This window comes from Mauremys mutica, chromosome 1, assembly GCF_020497125.1.
Source record: "Mauremys mutica isolate MM-2020 ecotype Southern chromosome 1, ASM2049712v1, whole genome shotgun sequence".
In the NCBI taxonomy this organism is placed as follows: domain Eukaryota; kingdom Metazoa; phylum Chordata; order Testudines; family Geoemydidae; genus Mauremys; species Mauremys mutica.
The window spans coordinates 196,412,862-196,432,353 of NC_059072.1; the positions used below are offsets into that span (position 1 = coordinate 196,412,862).

The 19,492-nt window shown below is 39.1% G+C and overlaps 1 long non-coding RNA gene across 1 annotated transcript in view; it reads right to left on the bottom strand.

Moving 5' to 3' along the window:
- Positions 1–564: 564 nt before the first annotated feature.
- LOC123366918 overlaps positions 565–19,492 on the bottom strand; it is a 35,602-nt gene continuing 16,674 nt past the window's right edge. The window contains exons 2-3 of the long non-coding RNA XR_006578225.1: positions 15,176–15,213; positions 565–700 (exon numbers count right to left, since the gene is read on the bottom strand). This is a non-coding gene — a long non-coding RNA (uncharacterized LOC123366918). The remainder of the gene's footprint in view (positions 701–15,175; positions 15,214–19,492) is intronic.

The following is a 19,492-nucleotide window of genomic DNA, read 5'->3' on the forward strand; positions in this document are numbered from 1 at the left end:
AGAGGACCTTCCCTCTTATCCCATGGCAGCTTACTTAAGAGCCTTTGGTGAGGAACCTTGTCAAAGGCTTTCTGAAGGCCAATTATATTATGTCCACTGAATCCCTCTTGGCCATATGTATGTTGACCCTCCGAAAGAATTCTAATAGATTTGTAAAGGGAAATCATGCCTCACCAAAACTATGTTGACTCTGCCCTAACAAATCATGCTCATCTATATGTCTGATAATTCTGTTCTTTAGTATAGTTTTAACTAATTTGCCTGGTCCTGAAGTTAGGTTTACCAGACTGTAATTGCCTCGGGAGGCTTTTTTTTAAAATTGGCATTCTATTAGCTAGCTTCATGTCATCTAGTATAGAGGCTTATTGAAGTGATAAGTTACATAACACAGTTAGTAGTTCTATAATTTCATATGTGAATTCCTTCAGAACTCTTAGGTGAATACCATCTGGTCCCGGTGACTTCTTATTGTTTAAATTATTTATTTGTTCCAAAACCACCTCTATCACGACCTCAATCTGGAACAGTTCCTATATTTGTTACGTAAAAAGAATGACTCAGCTGTGGAAATCTTCCGCACATTCTCTGCAGTGAAGACTGATGCAAAGAATTCATTTAGCTTCTCTGCAATGGTCTTGCTTCCTTGAGAGCTCCTTGATCGTCCAGACACCCCACTGATGGTTTGGCATGCTTTCTGCTTCTGATGTATTTAAAAAAAAAATGCTGTTAGTTTTTGTGTCTTTTGCTAGTTGCTTTTCAAATTCTTTTTTGGCCTGCCTAATTATACTTTTATACTTGACTTGCCACAGTTTATGCTCTTTTCTATTTTCCTGAGTAGAATTTGACTTCCAATTTTTAAAAGATGCCGTTTTTGCATTTATCCAGCTCTTTTTCTCTGTTGTTTAGCCATGGTGGCATTTTTTGTCCTTTTATTGGTTTTTGTTTTTAATTTGGGGTATACATTTAATTTGAGCCTCTGTTTTTAAAAATTTTCAATGCTGCTCGCAGGCATTTCAGTCTTGTAACTATTCCTTTTCATTTGTGTTTAATTAACTTCCTCATTTTTGTGTAGTTCCCCTTTTTGAGGTTAAATGTGACTGTGGTGGGCTTTTTTGGTATTTCCCCACCACACAAATGAGGATGTTAAATTTAATTACAGTCTGGTCACTATTACAGATCAGTTCATTTATAGGCACCTCTTGACCCAGATCCTGCGTGCAGGACCGGCTCCAGCTTTTTTGCCGCCTCAAGCGGCGAAGAGGGGTGGGGGAGATAAAGCCACGATCGGCGGCACTTCGGCGGCAGCTCTACTGCACCGCTTCATTCTTCAGTGGCAATTGGATGGTGGGTCCTTTGCTCCGAGAGGGACTGAGGGACCCGCCACCGAATTTCTGCCAAAGACCCGGACGTGCCGCCCCTTTCGATTGGCTGCCCCAAGCACCTGCTTCCTGCACTAGTGCCTGGAGCCGGCCCTGCCTGTGTGCCAAAAATTGCATCTCCCCTTGTGGGTTCCAGGACTAGCTGCTTCAAGAAGCAGTCACTAATGATGTCTAGAATCATCATCTCTGCGTCCTGTCCTGAGGTGACATGTATCCAGTCAATATAGGCATTGAAATCCTCCATCGTTATTGATTTTTCTATTTTTATAGCCTCTCTAATCTCCCAAAGCTTTTCACAATCACCATCGCCATCCTGGTCAGTTTTATATTCCTGATTGGTATTATATTATATTCCTACTGCTATTTTCTTAATATTCAAGTATGGAATTTCTACCCATTGAGATTCTAAGGTACAGTCTGATTCATTTAAGATTTTTACTATATTTTTATATAAGTTTGCTTTCTCATATAGTGCCTCTCCCCCACCAGCACAACCTACCTGTCATTCCTATATATTTTATACCCTGCTATTACTGTTTCCCACTGGTTACCATCATTCCACCAAGTTTCTGTGATGCCTATTATATCAATGTTCTCATTTAATACCAGGGACTCAAATTCACCCACCTTAGTATTTAAACTTCTAGAATTTGTATACAAAAACTTATAAGATCTGTCAATATTTGTCTGCCTTCATGTGATGTTCATTTGACTATTTCGCTTCAGCTTCTACCTTACTTTATCAACCTCTATCCTCTCTTCTTTATTAGGACATAGAGAATCCCCACTAACAAATCCTCCCAAGAGATGTCTCTGGGCATTCTGGCCCCAGTCCAGCAAAGCATTTAAACATAACATTAACTTCAAGTACCATTAGGTACCATTGAGTTCAACTAGCTTCCCTTTTTTTCCCCTCATGCTTTTTAAAAAATAAAATCAACACCTCCAAGCAGGGACCAGGCCTGCAAAATATCAGCCCAATAGTTGAAATATGTTTAACATTATGAATGACTAAAATCAGGTATTTAGAATGGAAATGTTCTGGCCAAATTACCCATAGTTATTGCTAGCACTCCAGCCACAATAGCCTTTTTCCCAGGAGGTAAGGGCGTGATTTATTGGCTGAATAGCACATATATTTTATATAGAAAATGTGTGCAATTCCTCTTTGCTAATTCTTCATCAACTTTAGTAATTTTAATAGTCATCATTGTTTACATACCATCCCAGCACTCAGGCTACATATTTATAAATTTTACCAAACAATCAAGTTGGAACCTAAGAGTTACTACTCAGATGCCAACTGCAACAAATCCATCAACTCTAAATACACTCTGCATTCAGCTACACTAATCAAGTGCCTTTAAAATAAAATCTCTAGCTAGCTGGCAATAATCATTCTGTATGATGAAACTGAATTTTCTTTTTGATTCTCTTGAAAGTTTGGAATATCCATCAGCATTAAGAAAATGATTAAGCCTATGTATATTTCTTTTTCTTGGATACAAACATATTTATCCTGAAGTGGAACTGGCAACTCAACCCAAATTTTGCCCACCCAGCAATCAGTAAATGGGTAAGTAGGAGCAGAGCTTACAACCAGCTCTTACTTTCATCTTGGGATACGCAATGCTCTTCTCTTCCTGCCTCCATCCCCACCAGAGGAAAAAGCTGTTTTCAATAAATGTATATCTCTGTTTAGAAACATGCAGCCTGCTAAATTCCTTGCAGATGTGTCCATGTGCCACTTTCCAGGAGATATCAGCATTAGGAACTAACACCGATAAGCCAGTTAAAATGATGAAAATAGGATTTCACTCAGAACACACAAGGTGAATGATGTAAATGGAAGGCACTGCCAAACGTGATATTTTCTGCATTTTGCTTGCAGATGCTGCCATTTAGCTGGAAACTAGTTTTGATGAAATGCAATGAGGTTGTTTCTCTAAAGGATTCTAGATCACTCACTAGGTTCCTTGGCTCCTGTCAATCCTGTAATCTAAGTTATGTCAACCAACATCCCTTCTGTTTTGAAACACAGATTTCTATAGTGCTTCCTGGAAAAAATGGCAAAAAGAAAAAGTAGAACGAGGAAAGGCAGCCCCTTATTGTATCCATCACACCTCCTGAAATGGTGTGCTCCAGTTTAAGACATTCGTATACGCACTCTGGCAAATTAAAGCCAAAAAATACTGTTCAGAAAGTGGTGGGGCTTTTTTTGAAATTACAAACAAAAAATGTCTCTGTCTTTGAAAATTTCTGATTTTTCAGTTGAATGATTTGTAATGAAAAAATGTCCTTTCAGTTTGGTACTAAACATTTCCTTTTAGATTTGAATGTAATGTAATTGAAAAGAATCATTTCAGATTGTTGTTGGTTTTTTTTCCCCCTCCCATTCTCCACTAGAAAAGGAGACAAAAAGAAAATGGGAAGAGAAAATGTCAGGGAATCAAAAAACTTTTAAAAACCATGAAACTGAAATACATATTTTTAGGGTACAGACACACACAGAAGAAGGAAAAAAAGTGGTAGGGGGGCAGAAACAAACAAAACAAAACCCAAAATATTTATCTTTCATTTTGATCCAAGACATTTTTTTTCAGGGGGAAAAGAAATCAGTGAAAAGTAAGGAACTCACAGCTCAAGGAGAGTTATAAGACCAGGGTGACTTTAAGCCACCCTTTCACCTTTCCTATATTGGATAACTAAGTTAATATTAATAATTTTATTTGTTATAGAGTCATATCTTATGCAGTTGTCTTTTAGCATTATTGCATCCTACAACTAATATTTTTTTTTGCTAGAACTTCTTTAATCAACTACACCAAATGCTTTACTAGTGCCGTATTTATTCAAATCTCTCTCAGAACAATCTTTCCGTGCTGAGCTCCCTGAGGTCAATTCCAATTTACACAATCAGTATGAAAGCCTCATCAGGTTGATGCAGTTTCCCTTTCTGTCATTTGATCAGTTCTGTTTCCAATAGTACTCAATCCTCAGTTATCCACTAGCTCGAAGGGAATTGTCAACTACTTTATGTAAGTCCCAGTTAAGAGATGAGTGATGCTTTTTGTTCATTTATTTATTTTGTTTTGCTAAAGCTGTTGGCATGGTGTAGGGTTTACTTATTATTATTGCTATTGCTGAAAAATGTCCTCACTTATTTAATCTGCACTTGCTAGGAACTCAATGTTCTCTGGAACTTAGAGGCTGGGTAGCTGCTCATATACCACCATGATAGGAGTGCAATGGAGAACAAGAGCTGGTTGGAAAATGGCTGCAATTTTTCATGAAAAAATGTAAGATGTTATTATAAATTAAAAAAAATGTTTTGACCAGTTCTAAGAAGAACCTAAATAGAATAGAATAAGAGAGCTTGGTTTTAGTCATGATTCTGCAAATGACTCACTGTGTAGTTTTGGGAAAGGTCACTTAGGGTATGTCTTCACTGCAGACTAAGCCCAGCTCTGACTCAGGTTTGAGCCCAAGCCTTCCTTCCATCCACACAGAAAGCAGCCTGATTTGGGTCAGCAAGCACTCAGGACTGGGTCCTAGAATCCTGTTAGAAGGCTGTGTCGAAGTCAGAGTCCCACTATGACTGGGGTTCAAGCCTTTTCATTTTGTAGTCAGCCACAGACCTGAGTCAGAAGGTCTGCTTAGTGCAGATCTGTAAGCATGGCTGAGACACAAGTCTCAGTTTTACAGTGCCATGTAGATGCTCAAGCATGGGCTCAGAAACACTGCATCCACAAGACTGGGTCCCACAGGCTGGAGCTTAGTGTGCAGTGTAGACATACCCTCTGGGTCTCAGTTCATACATCTCTTGCATAAAATGTGAATTATTACATCTGGTCAAATTAGGTTTCTTGGTAGGTGTTTTTCTTCAGGGGAAGACCTACATTAGCCTCAATACATTTATGACTGCTTTGATCCATTAAAATACTGAGTTTCAGAGTAATATGTAGTACATGCTATTTAAAAAAATACAATTATGATATTAGGGTCCAACACTACCAAGTGCTGAGCACCTTTATATTGATGAGACATGAAATGTACCACAGTCTTTGAGAAGTTTGGGGTTAATGGGAATTAAGGACATACAAAAATCTTTAGGAGGAACTTAGCACCTAATAATGAAAAGTGGAAAAAGAATTGTGTCAAGTCTTCAGAGTCACTGAATTTTCAGAATTATCTAGTAGGTGGAAGTACTGATTGCTGTCAGCCCACGGCATATTGTGTCATGCAGAGCTTTTCTCATAGCATAGCTCATCCATTTTAATATATGACATCTCCCTAACTGTGCATGATATGCTAGCTAGCATAGTAGAGGCAACACAGATTCTGAGCTGAGTGCTGCTTACTGTACATGACCCTATTTGTCCTCTTCTGACCATTCAAGTTGGATTGGTGTGAAACAGAGCGAGTGCCAGGGTTCATATTTAACAATTCTTTTGCTCCATTTCTGAAAAAAAAAAATTTGCAGACCTCACTTGTAAAATGGAGAGTTCAGATACACTGGGAAAAGACTTGACATTCAAACTTCATAAAAGCTGCTGTACGGTTCAAGTGAAGAATTTAAGGGCTGCAAGTGTCAGTAATATTGCCCAATCCAGATTTTTTTTTTTAATGGAAAAGTGATGGAAAGTCTTGCTTTAAGAAAATTCTTGGAAACGGGTCTTGGTAACCAAATAAAAGCAATCACTGGGACTCCGGTGACCTCCTTCTCTAAAACCAGGCCAGGTGCTTTCATTTAATAATTGAAAGTATCATTTTACTTCAAACACAGTGGGCCAGATTCTGCCCTTCAATAATTGTGCACAGCTTCCTTGTCTGTAGCCAGAATTGGGTGCAGTATAAGCAAATTTATGGGGAAAATACAGCTTGTAGGGGAGGAAGAGGAAAGGAGGAATTCAGAAGAAAGTAAGCAAGTGGCATCTTAAGCTCAGATTCTGCAACAGACTTTTTGTGGGTAGCCCTCACTGAAGTGAACAGAGCTCCAGGTAGGTGCAGGGGGCTACCAGCATGGAGTTACTTACAAGAGTAGGGTCTAAAACATCTGGAAGTAATGAGCCAAGGTCTGTCCTCAGTTACACCTGTACAACCCAGTTGACTGGTGCTATCTGTATGTCTCTGACTGACAGAATTTGGCCTAGTAAATACATCTTTAGACCAAAAAAAACCTACATATTCATCTTATTACTGTGTGTTCTACTTTTGTATTATAAGATGAAGAGAAATATAAATTTTCCAGATAAAAAGGAACATTCTAATTTTCATTAGAACATAGTTTTTCATATACCTTTCAGAGAGGGATATATTATAACTCAAGTGAATTAATTGCGCTGCAGGCTGAAACTTAGCAAACAGGCTCTCAGAATGGTCATAGTTTAACCCCTCTGCTGGCAGAACCTATTTTTTGTATGTGTCTTACCAGATTAAATGTGCCATTCCTTTGTAATCAGTGGAACATCAGCTTGTATTGTACAATCAGTTCAGTAACATGAGATGTGGGTGTTTGTCAGACTTAATCAGTGTGTTTTGCAGCAGTTAACTCGTTAAAACAAAACAAAATACATTGTAGGATAGGAAAATAGAAGTTTTGGAATAATTTTATGCTCTCGTCTAGATAGGCCTTTCTTAGCAAAACCAGCCAGCCAGTGTCTCATTGCACAGCACTGATTGCTCATTCACAATAGTGATTTGATTCCCTCACAGAGCTACCACAAAATAAAACATGTCATTTTTTTGTTAAGTATGTGGTAACTACATGGCAAATACAGTGGAAGATATGATTCTCTGACAGAGTAACTTGTGGTGACAGTACATGTTCTGTGAGATAATAGTAGGGGTCAGAGAACTGCATTGTAAAGAGTTCTTTGGAGGAATGCAGTGATCATTATGGCTCTAACACAAAAATCAGAACCAAACAGTTACCTGATATGCCACTTCTATATAATTTTTGCCTCATTATTATTTTTAAATATTATAAAGGCTCTGAGGGTGAAATTCACCCCGTGCAGAGAGGCAGCACAAGACCCATGCACTACTTAAATCCTCACTCAAAATTTATTTTGAGAGCTTACACAGCACCAAAGTAGCTTGTGAGAGTTTGGGGGGCAAGGACAAGAAAGAAAGAACCCTTAAAATACATTTTTCACGTGTTTTAAAAGGCAGAGCCTATTCTCAGACATTCTTATTTTACTGGTTGGCATCCTCTTCGGTTCCTCTGGGTGCTTGATTCCATTTGAGCTGTGGAAACCTTAAGCCACATTCACTTTATGTGGGGAGCTGGGGCGGGGGAGTTGAGCTAAGGGGTGTTTATAATATTATTTATTTGTATTTTTATGTTATCTTCAGTGCAAGAACACAAGTGATTAGAGACAGAACTTCCTATATGTTTTGAGCTTAGCATGAAAGGACCTTGATTTTGATTGAGATATCTGGGCACGAACATAATGCAAATAAGCCAAAGTGAAATTCAGGTGCCCAAATATGAACGTAAGTGGCTAGTTTGGGGCCCTCATGTTTAAAAATGGATCCATGATGCTAGGACTATGAGGAGAGGTGGGGAGAAGGAGGGCACTTGGGGCCAGACCTGGTGCAAAGACAAATGGGCTCTACTTGAGTCCCTGGGCATCCCAAGGACCCATCTAGATCTCTAGTGATTTGCCAGGTTTAGAGGCACTGTCCCTGCTACCTACTCTGCAGATGGGGCAGAAGCCTCATCCACTGCTTCCAACAGAATGGCAGGAAAGAGATTTGAGAGATAATCCCTAGAGAGATTTCCTCTCTCTGACCCCTCTACAAATTATACCATCGGCGACAGGAACATAAAACGAAAGCTACTATACACATATTTATAGATACATGGTTCTGTTCACTTGAATCCCACAGCACTATGCACTGTCATGTTCTACAAAGCTGATTCGTAAATTTGTCCCCAAATTGGAAGCAGAAAAGGGAATCATCCTATAAATTGCTATCACTATAAGAGGCTGTAAAAAGATGTGAGTCTCAACATTTTCCATACCATGGCCCCCCATTTTACAACACTTTGTAGAGCCTCATCCCAGGAAGGAAGGAAGGAAGAAGAGAAATTCATGATCCTTTCGTGGGACTGAACCTGCAGGTTGAGGATTCATGCTCTAGACAATTACTGAGGAGAGAGATTAAGTTACCTCATCCTCCTTTCCTTCCACCCCCATCTGTTTGCTTCATCCCCCTGTTGTGCATTCTCATTAATCAAGCTTGTAAGCTCTTTGGGGTAAGGACTATCTCTATCTACATCATTATAAAGCACCTCGCATAAAGGCATCCCACTTCTTCATAGCAGCATCTAGGTGCTATTGTAATACAAGTAACAAAATCATCATCAGTTGCCCTTCAATTAGAAATTAGTTTGATTTTCTCAGTTATGGAAGGGATAGCAAGGCTAGAAAAGATATAAAACACCTGATATAGCTTTTAAAACTCGAAGGTCAGAATTGCAAAAGCAGAGGAAATCAATAAGAATAAAACTTTGTCTGTGGATGACCATGTTTGTTTCCCATTGCATTCTGTGTGTGCAGAGCTTAGGTCAAAAATTTGTTTAACATTTCTGATTATTTGAACTGGTAATTAAAAAAAAAGATTTTATTTTCTGTTTTAATCAAATAAATCTCTTGGAAATAATCCGCTGGAAACAAATGTTTAATGTCACCTGGCTATTAGCATCTTTAATGTTATGATAGCAGTGTCCTTTGTTTCTAGGGTGAGGTCATTGTGTTCATCGAGAGGGGTGGAGAAAAACTCCTGAAAAGCTGAAAGCTGTAGGAGTGTGGTAGAAAGAGATTTGATTGTTGCTTTTGCAATCCCAAATATTAGAAAAAGGAGCTAGTCATGGGAGGAAGTTACATAATCTAGGGATGGATGATCCTTTCATATGAAAGGACATTTTATCCCAGACTGAGCCTGGCTGGAAAATGGGCATCCTTAGAAATTAAATTAGCTGGCTTTCATGCAAACTACGTTGGTTCTGTGAACCTCTCAGGTTAAGTAGAAATCAAATGTTTTGATAGTTCTAGATGAATATCCATTTTTAGAACTTGAATTTCACAAATTATTTGAGAAATTATACAAGAAAGTACATGGTGAAAGACCCATTATGGGCTTTTCAAGGATTCTGTTTGATTGAACCTATCTCGTGACTGGAAAGGACCACCACTTGTGGTTAAGTTTCAGAGAGAGAGAGAGAGAGAAAGAGAATCAGTTGTATCTACTGCTAGATGCAGCCTTCTGTGGAATGAAATGTAGTAAGAGTTCAGCTATTCTGCAATGCTATACAACATGGATCGGCAACCTTTGGCTCGCAGCCCGCCAGGGTAAGCCCCCTAGCGGGCTGGGCCAGTTTGTTTACCTGCCGTATCCGCAGGTTCAGCCAATCGGGGATCTCACTGGCTGCGGTTCACCGCTCCAGGCCAATGGGAGCTGCTGGAAGCGGCGCGGGCCGAGGGATGCACTGGCTGCCACTTCCCACAGCCCCCATTGGCCTGGAGCAGTGAACCACTGCCAGTGGGAACAGCGATCGGCCGAACCTGCAGATGCAGCAGGTAAACAAACCGGCCCAGCCCGCCAGGCGGCTTACCCAGGTGAGCCGTGTGCCAAAGGTTGCCGATCCCCAGTATACACCAAGTTAGGTCAGAAACTGAAGGTCAACTCTGACTGAAGCCTTGGGTGGAGTTTAGGAAGGCAAAAATGTAATTAATCAAATTGGAATTTAGCCAAGAGTCTACATCATCATGGACAGTATCCCTACCCTTATACAAAGTGCTGAGGAATCTTTAATAAGTGGGCAGGACTTTGGTTCTCTCTCTAGCTGTATAGATCCTGCATACAGAATTGTAAATATTCATTTGAGAGCTTATTATTCAACAATTTATGTTCTGTGAACTATACTTCACCAGGAGAAAGCTAGATCTGTCCAGTTTGTTTCCAAAAAGGGAGGCATAAAAAATGCATTTCTTGACATTAATATGTGCAGGATGACTTCCACAATCCCTCCCTCCACCATCACCTTAGATGAAATGTACATGTGCCAAAGAATTTTACAATCTTAAGTGAGAAAAGGTCTTCGCTTCACCAATTTATGAACTGAACAAAAAAACTTCTGCTTTAAAGTCCACCTCAGTATATTTTTTGGAATCTGAATGAGTACTTAGAATCCAGTAAACCAGCGGGTCAAAAATATGTATAGGCAGATATCAAGAAGCTTTTCTGCATACTTCCAAATGATAAGTGGTGTGACTCCTGTAAATTAGGCACAGGTGTCTTATTTGAACTTCAGAAATGAAATATAGGGAAAAGGGGAGTGGGGAAAAAAAAGAAGAGAAATAAAATAAGCACGTACTTTATAAAAAGTACCACAGCAGAGAAAACTAATTATGGAGTCTATTGGTGCAAGCACAGTACAGGTGAGATAAGAGCAAAAATTCCAAACTAGTCTTGAGGCTATATATCTAAAATATCAAAATTATGACCCTCCCTACTATATATATATATAGTACTATATATATATACACGGGGGAGGGGGGTCATAATTTAGTGATTCAGAGAATAGGCATACGAGCTCAGACTTGGTTCTGAAACTAGCTTTATCTATGACTTTAAACTATTCACTATAATCTATTCCTCAGCTTCCCTAACTGTAAACATAGGTATAATATTTACCTGCTTTGCAGAGCTATTGTGAGATTTCATAGATTTTAGATTAATAGATTGTAAGGCAGGAAAGGTCCACTGTAATCAGCTAGTTTGACCTCCCACATAACATGAGCCATAGAACTTCCCCAAAATGATTGCTGTTTGAACTAGAGAGTTAGTTAATTAGTGATTGTAAAGACCTTGGAAGCTGGAAAGTCCTATATTGCCGTTAAGTGTTTTATAAAATGATTATACTTATAAAATATAAGTATTTTTCAATTCTTAGTATCAACACTCTTGATTCATTTTAAAAGGATGTCTGTGATGTATCCTTGTCAAGACTTTGATCATGTCTCCCATCTAGACAGGCACCACTTCCTCTTCTCTGACCTCTGTTTCTCACCTCACTCCCATCCAGTGAAAAGCTAATGAGTGTGGGCGTAATTGTTTTTGATCGGGGCTATGGTACATCAAAAATGGGAACTGAAAAATGATCATTTTATTCAGAACCTTACCCTTAATACATATATACCTCCATGGAAACCAAAAGAGCACACAAGCAATATACATTTTATTGCTTATGTGGAGTATAGCTAGTGCTCTTCCTTCCTGGCATTTCAGACAGAAATGTTTGTGATAGACACCTTATAACTATAATGGCTTACACAACAGAACAGGAAAAGAAAGCAGCACAGAAGAAAGGAAATAAATGCAGACTCTGCCAGAGTCTCAGCTGGTGTCAATCAGAACAGAGCCAACTACTCCAGCTGAGGATATGGCCCAAAACATTTAGTAACTTCCATTTTTAATTGTTTCTATTTCTAGAAACTATGCAGCTTAACCAGCTGCCCGTCAATTTTTAAAAGGTCTCATCATTATGTTAATAATTGTAGCTTATTATTAACTTAGAAATAAAACCACACAAGATACATTAACATAATGATATGATTCAAACCCATGAAAACAAGGAAATGCAATCTAAGACAGTGCATACTCCATAATTAAGGTTAAAGCTACTTTCCCATCAGAATGAGTAAAAAATTAGCACGTCCATCCACTACAATATTTAGACATTTGTTTCCTTCCTGAAACAGGCAACGAGTCTACAGGGCTGCCGAGAGCGGGTTCGGGTCCCAGTGAAAAAAATTTTTCAGGCCCCCCAGCAAGGATGGACCCTTCGGGCCCCTTAAGTTGTACCAGCATCCCCCACTCTTGTCAGCCCTGCGAGTCTAAACATCAATTATTTTTGTAGAATAGAAAGTTCTGAAACATTTCATTTAAAAAAGTGACATAAAAGTTTTGTTTCTGCTGAGTTTGACATTGGCCATTGAGCTGCCACAGCGCCCCATGCTTAAGTGCTTCATGCCCCCATTCTCCTCTATAGACCTGGCATTCTCTGGATGAGTTGACCTGGGACATCAGGGGAGTCCCATGAACATAGTGCATCATGGAAGATACAGTGTCCTGCCCAAATAGGACTCAGCAGACAGAAATTCTCATTTTTAATCAGCTCTTCTTTTAACAAAGGGCTGGGTTCTGACAGGCTTATTCAGAATGAGTGGCAATTTATTCCCAAAGTAGTCCCACTGCAACTAGTGAGACTGCTTATGCAGTAAGGAGTTAATCTGTATGAGTAGGGTGTCAGAATCCAGGCCAAAATATTTTTTGGCCTATTGTGCCAGTCTTCATTTAAACAACTTGTGTAGTAAGGTGTCACTCAGTGCGAGTAAGGACAGCATAGGTGGACTGTTTCTGAATCTACTCCTAACTGATCCCTATGTGCCTTTTTATTATGAAGGTCTCAGAACAAGACCTGACACATTGTGGGTCAAATTGTAACTTTGTTCCCAGGAAGAGCACTTGGTGTGGCTGTGCAGTGGCCAAGAAGAGGTAGCCTGGGGCATTCTGCTTACACAAGGCAGAATACTTTAGGGAGTGCCTGGGGACATAAGTTGTATAGTAGTCCTTAGACTGGCTACAGAAACTGCGGCAGAAATAGTAATATGTGATAATGTAATATAAGACTATATGATAGTGCATATGCATAAGAAGGTAGAGTTAAGGTTGCATGAGCAACCTTTAGATTCTGCATTTCTCTAATTTTGATGCTTCACTTAGCAACCTTAATGTTCCTTTTTTTTTAAAGTGGAATCTATATCTAATGCCTAGGTGCTAGAGTAACGGATGTTTTAGAGAGCAGATAGATTTTTAAGAATTGCCCAACTACTTTTTTCCTTCTCTCATAACTTAAACAGCTAAGCACTTCCTTTTATTTAACCAGTTTACTTATGCAAAATAGGCCTAGTACATTGGGCAAGTTACCCCCATTCTGTGCTGCTGAGTAAATTTACTATGCCTAATAATGTATATATGCTGACATTCCATTGATTTCAAAGGATTGTCTCTTGTAATTCAATAACACAAATAGAAAATTAGTCTATCAGGCAAAGACAGATTTAATAAACTGAGCTCATACATGCCACATTTCTGCCCAAATCACATGTATTCATCTGACATATTTTAAAACTCTGAAAGATAGCATTCCTAATGGAAATTATATTGATATAGTAATGAACAGTCAGTGCAAGGACATACTGATTTATTTACAGTAGAACGATCTTTCTGGCACGTAGGAAGGAGGATTACTATAATTAATGTGACTATTCTTATACTGTACATGTTGAAGCATGTTAAAGTGCTTCACTTGCATAAACCTCATAAAATAAAGCAGGAATTATAAAAGCTAACATTGGTCAACTGAATAAGAGTTTTCCAAAAGGAAGTATAAACAGGATGTGCAGATTAAATCCAAATAACAAAAGATACTGTTTTCTTAAGTTGTTAAGAGTGGAATGCAATGTAAGCACAGTAGATTGGGTTATTTAATATTATACAAACAAAGTTCTAATAAAAATCTGGCAAAATATAGATATGTTAAAATGCCCTTCTACAAAGTTTCATTTGTTTTTTTATGACCTTCCTAGCCACCCTCTCTATAAAATATTAACTTGTAAATGGTTAAAGGAGCTATAAAATCTTCCCAAATGATCAATTAACACCTTCCCCTCCCTCTCTCTGATTGTAATTCAGCTGTATTTTATATAGTCTTTAGGCCAGAGCCTCAGCTGGTATAATTTTACAAATAGGAATATGGCCTTATATAAATCTTGTCCCCTACCCTTAAAATATAATTAATTCCTCTCTCTCCAGAATTCTGGTTTCTGCTTCTTTCCATGCTAATCATCAAATCTAATGACCTTTTAATAAAAACAATTAACAGATCAACAATCTATTTCTTTTCTGTTCTGTTCTTGGTGATAGTAATACTATAGTGGCATGTGCTGTTTTTCCTGTTCTCGGGGAGCGTGTGAATGGGTCTGCATTGCTGCAGTGGGCCATTGCCAGGTGTCAAATGATTGTGTGTTCCAGACGCTAACACAAAGTATTCTTCAAAAAAAATAATCATGTCATTTTGTTACTGCTAAAATAGATAGCTGGAGCCACCACTATAGTTATACTTTAGTATTTATTATTTTCATTACAGTTTAAAACAGACAGCATTTCCCCTTTTGTCTAATGGTACACCAAGGAGCACCTAAATTTCACAGAATGTAACTATGACACATTGACCACCACAATTGGTGTCAGAATAGAAGAGACCCCTTTCCCTCCTTTACTGACCACAGAGAAGGGAAGGGAAATTGCCATCGGCAGCTCACTACGTCAAATGGGCGATCAGATGGTGAACTGCCTGCCCCCTGCCCTGCTGTTGGTCATTGAAAGGAAATTCAGCCACCTGAAGCTGAAATGCAGTGTACTGAAGGCAGGTAGTTTATCAGCAGCGTTAAGAAAACTAATGTTTTTTCAAACTAGATTCTGTGCATGAGTGGATGTGGCCACCCAGACCCAGGTCAATGAAAGCCAGATATAATTTGGCAATTTGATATCTGAGACATACTGGGTCCTCTTTCAAAGGCCTAGGACACTTAGGCTGATTGCCATTTGCCAGCAGTTATAACACCACAGTCGATATTTTTTATCTTGATTAAAGTGGAATCTCTGTAGTTTTTCCCATACTGTCATGTGGTTACTGTGGTAAATACTCATGAAAAACTTACATCTCTCTGTGAGATCTTGGAAGAAGCTGGCCCATTATCTAAAACAAATGTAAGAATGAATTTTAATCTAATGAATGTTCTTAAGAAAATTAGTTTGACTCTAGCATTGTTCAGCATATACATGTTCAATTTATACTATAAACAGGAAAATGGATGTTAGTCATCTCTTAATAAATGTTGACCTGAATGGACAAGAAAATATCATGCTTGCAGTGAGGTTGTAGCTGTGTGGCTCCCAAGATATTAGAGAGACAAGGTGGGTGAGATAATATCTTTTATTGGGCCAACTTCTACTGGTGAAAGAGACAAGTTTTTGAGCTTGCACAGAGCTCTTCTTCAGGCCAGCCTGTCTCTCTAAGAAAATATTAGATCCTTTACTGCATAAAATGATTTTGGGGTTCAGAAACATACCACTGTAATTTTCAAAACATTTTTGAAGAAAATAGAATAAGGTAAACTTTATTAATTATCAAAGTTCAACAAGGCATAGAAATCCCTACCTAATAAGATTCCTGTGTGCAAAAGGGACAACTATAATCTTCTATAGGTTTAGAATATTGAGAAATTTGTAACTAGCAAAAAAACTACATATCTTTTAAAGAAAAAAAACCCTCCCTCTCAATTACAAGACTATTAAATAAACTACTTGCCTTTTGTAGATGTGTGTGATAGATAAATACATACATTTTCCAACAAAAGCACTGTGCATATTGTCAGTGGAGAAGGTGAAAAACATTATTCAAAATATCCATATCCTGGAATTGTAAGCACCAAAAAAATTTGCAGGTAAGAGAGAGAACTACTGTACATTTGGAATTCATATAATCAGTCTAGATAAAATATTTTAGAAATCCATACTCCAATTTACATTTAACAAAAATTCCCCCTAGGTTTAGCATATTTAGTGAATTTCCTTTCTCGGATAGCAATGATGCACAAAGTTGGAAAGTCAATTCAAAAGGTACAAACTATACCAGATTTTCCAAGCTTACAGGAAATTAATCAAGCTCTAAGATTACTGTACTCTCCTCACTGGCCTGCATGCCACCCATAACACCCCCCCTGTACAGTGTTTACAAAATGTAACTGCTAGAATCTTCCTCATGGTCCATCATGTTGATCCCGTCATCCCTAGTCCCCTTGGAACACTTGCAATGATTCTCCCTTCTCCACTACATAGAGTTTCTGGCAATCATCTTCAAACCATACATATTGACCATCATACTTAGTCTATTTTTGTGTTGAATCCTGTTTTGTTACCACCCCTAATTATGTCAGCCTTCCTACCAGTTGTGATTGCTTCTCCCACAACTACCTCTCTTACCCTATTCTCTATGCATGGATCAAGCTTCCAAAGTGGCTTTTCACAATTTAAATCGCTACTTAAGACCTACTTCTTCAGTCATGCAGACAAGAAACTAGCTGATTAAGGCATTTAAATAATTATTTCAGTTATTTATCCTATGAGTTGACTGTTTATAGATTCATAGACTCTAGGACTGGAAGGGACCTCGAGAGGTCATCGAGTCCAGTCTCCTGCCCTCATGGCAGGACCAAATACTGTCTAGACCATCCCTGATAGACATTTATCTAACCTACTCTTAAATATCTCCAGAGATGGAGATTCCACAACCTCCCTAGGCAATTTATGCCAGTGTTTAACCACCCTGACAGTTAGGAACTTTTTCCTAATGTCCAACCTAAGTCTCCCTTCCTGCAGTTTAAGCCCATTGCTTCTTGTTCTATCATTAGAGGCTAAGGTGAACAAGTTTTCTCCCTCCTCCTGATGACATCCTTTTAGATATCTGAAAACATCCTTTTAGATACTGTTCATTGTGATAAGGAAGGAAATGTAGGGTTTGGGGTATAAGGTAACTGGAACTATAGCTGAAAATGTGGGTGTGTGGAGAATGAAAGGTGATGATGCTGCAGGAGGGCAATCTAGTGTATTTTACTTTAAAAAAAATAAGGCAATCAAAGTTAACATTGATAAGAAATATACCTATACTCTCCCCATCTGTATTGCCAACCCCTCTGTGAGTCATAGCAGATGTCCAGGACCTTGCAGGTTGGTTTCCCAGTGGAGGAGAAATCACTAACACAGATCCTGAGTATACACTACATTTAACTGACTTTATTCTCTCTCTCTCTCTCTCACATACACACACACACACACACACACAAATGAAGTGATCAAACTGCAGGCAAATCAATCTTTTCTTCCAGGATTCTCAGCCTAAAGCCCTGTTCCAAGTGAGCAACTCTGCCTCAAGAACTGACTAATCAGAGACCAAAGGATAGCGAAGATTTTCCTGCCGCTTGCATAGCTATTTGTCTCCCATACCTGCCTCTGCAAAAAAATCTTGGCATAGTGCAGAACAAAACCCTGTCTTCCTAAGAGTCAAAACTTGCTCACAAATTAAGGAAAAGAACTTGGATGGCTATGTGCAACAGTAACAGCTGCTGCTATCTGCCATAACAATACACTAGGATTCCATCTTACAAATTTTCTTGTATTCAAAATGGCCACTATGTCCCATTATTTTTGATGGGTCTAACTCAGGCAAGTTGGTCACCATTCCCTACACCTGTACATGTGGAAGTGAGGCTGCGCCTAGTAAGATGACCACCAACACCTACTGTTATCAGTGAGACTGAAGTCAATATACCCTCAGGGAAGATGACTGCCACCCTATAGTTATTGCTCTAGCAAGGACACAATGAGAAGACAGGGGAATGTGATGAGCAGAAGAAAGGATGAATAGGTGAAATGGGCCGCTGATGGAATGCAAGGGAATGTCAGGGGAGTAGCAGGAGATTGAGGCTGTGCATCGGAATGGGGCTCAGGGAAAGGTGCGTGTAGGTGCAGGGAGGGAGACTGAGGAATATAAGAAATAGGGAGAGAGAGGTAAAGAGAAATAGAAGACTTAGGCCAGGTGCTGAGAACACGGATAATGGAGGAGAGCGAGTGAGGAATAGAAGTTAGGACAGAAGTGAAGTCCACTTTGAAGAAGCCCACCGGGATGCCCACATTTTTTCACAGGCATTTAAAGTTGACTTTTGAATCTTAAATGCCCACATAAACATTGGGGGCAAGAGGCTTCTCAATAAAGGCTTGGAAACCAGAAGACAATTTTTAAAACTAAATAAAAGCTCATTATTTTGAAAGTAACCTTATAATTCCAGAGAGCCTGACTCATGATTTTTGAGTGTTTGGGGTTGGCCATCAGGCTCTGTGACAGCTCTACCACCCTAAACCTTTCCCCACACTACACTAAAAGGCTTCTGTCCCATAAAGAAACAGTAATCTCTTCTCACCAACACTAAGTCTTCCCCCAAGACCACTTCGTCTCCCCCGACACCTGCCTCTGCTGTCCCCAGGATATTCATTCAGTTGAGGCTAGTTGGAATGGGGTGGCCTGGACCCCATCGCCCACCTCCATCTCCATTACTCTTTGCCTTAAAGAGCCACTATACACTGTTAAAAACTTTGATCAATTTTGCTTATATGTTGTGTTCCTCTCCACAAAGCCCATTCTCTGTCTTTGCCTTTGCCTTTTTAAATTGTATGCCTTTGGGGGCAGGGTCTATGTCTTTTGTGCAGCTCCAGGAAGGACATTTATCAAAGGTGACAAGAAGTCACCGATTTCCCTTGCAAGGTTCTCCCAAACAGTGGCAGGAGCTTATTACCCAACTAAATCATATCCTTGAACTACAGGAAATTTCAGATGTAGTACTACACAAAAGACTACCCTATAAGAGCAGAATAATAGTACAGACATGCAAAAGGTAAAGAAAAGGCCACCAGGAAGATGATCTAGAGGATGGAGGATCTGGAGATATTCAGAGATAAAGGTAAAAAATACATTTTTCTGGGCCAAAGTATGATACCCTTACTCATATTGAAAAGCACTTTACTCCACAAGTAACCTCCTTGACTTTGTGGAGTACAGTAGTATTCAATAAGCACAACAGAATTTGTCTCTTTGAAAGAACAGAGTAAGAAGGACTTCACTCAGGCCTGGGAAGGCAGGGGAGGAAGGAACCTTATCCCCTTATCCTTGACACTCAAGAGTTACTAAAAGAGATGCTTTCCCTCCTCCCCTTTCCCCTCCTCAGATGGATTCTCTCTCATTGTCAGGAGTGGGAGTCAATAAAAAGTACAACAAGGAAAAACTGGCTTAAACAGGAGTTTTACACAAATAGTCAGAAAACAATACTGTATTTTAGAACTCCAAATGCAAAAGGAGAATGACAGATTAGGCTCTGGTCATCTTTCATCTTGACATTTTCCCCATGTTCTCATATGGTGATTTG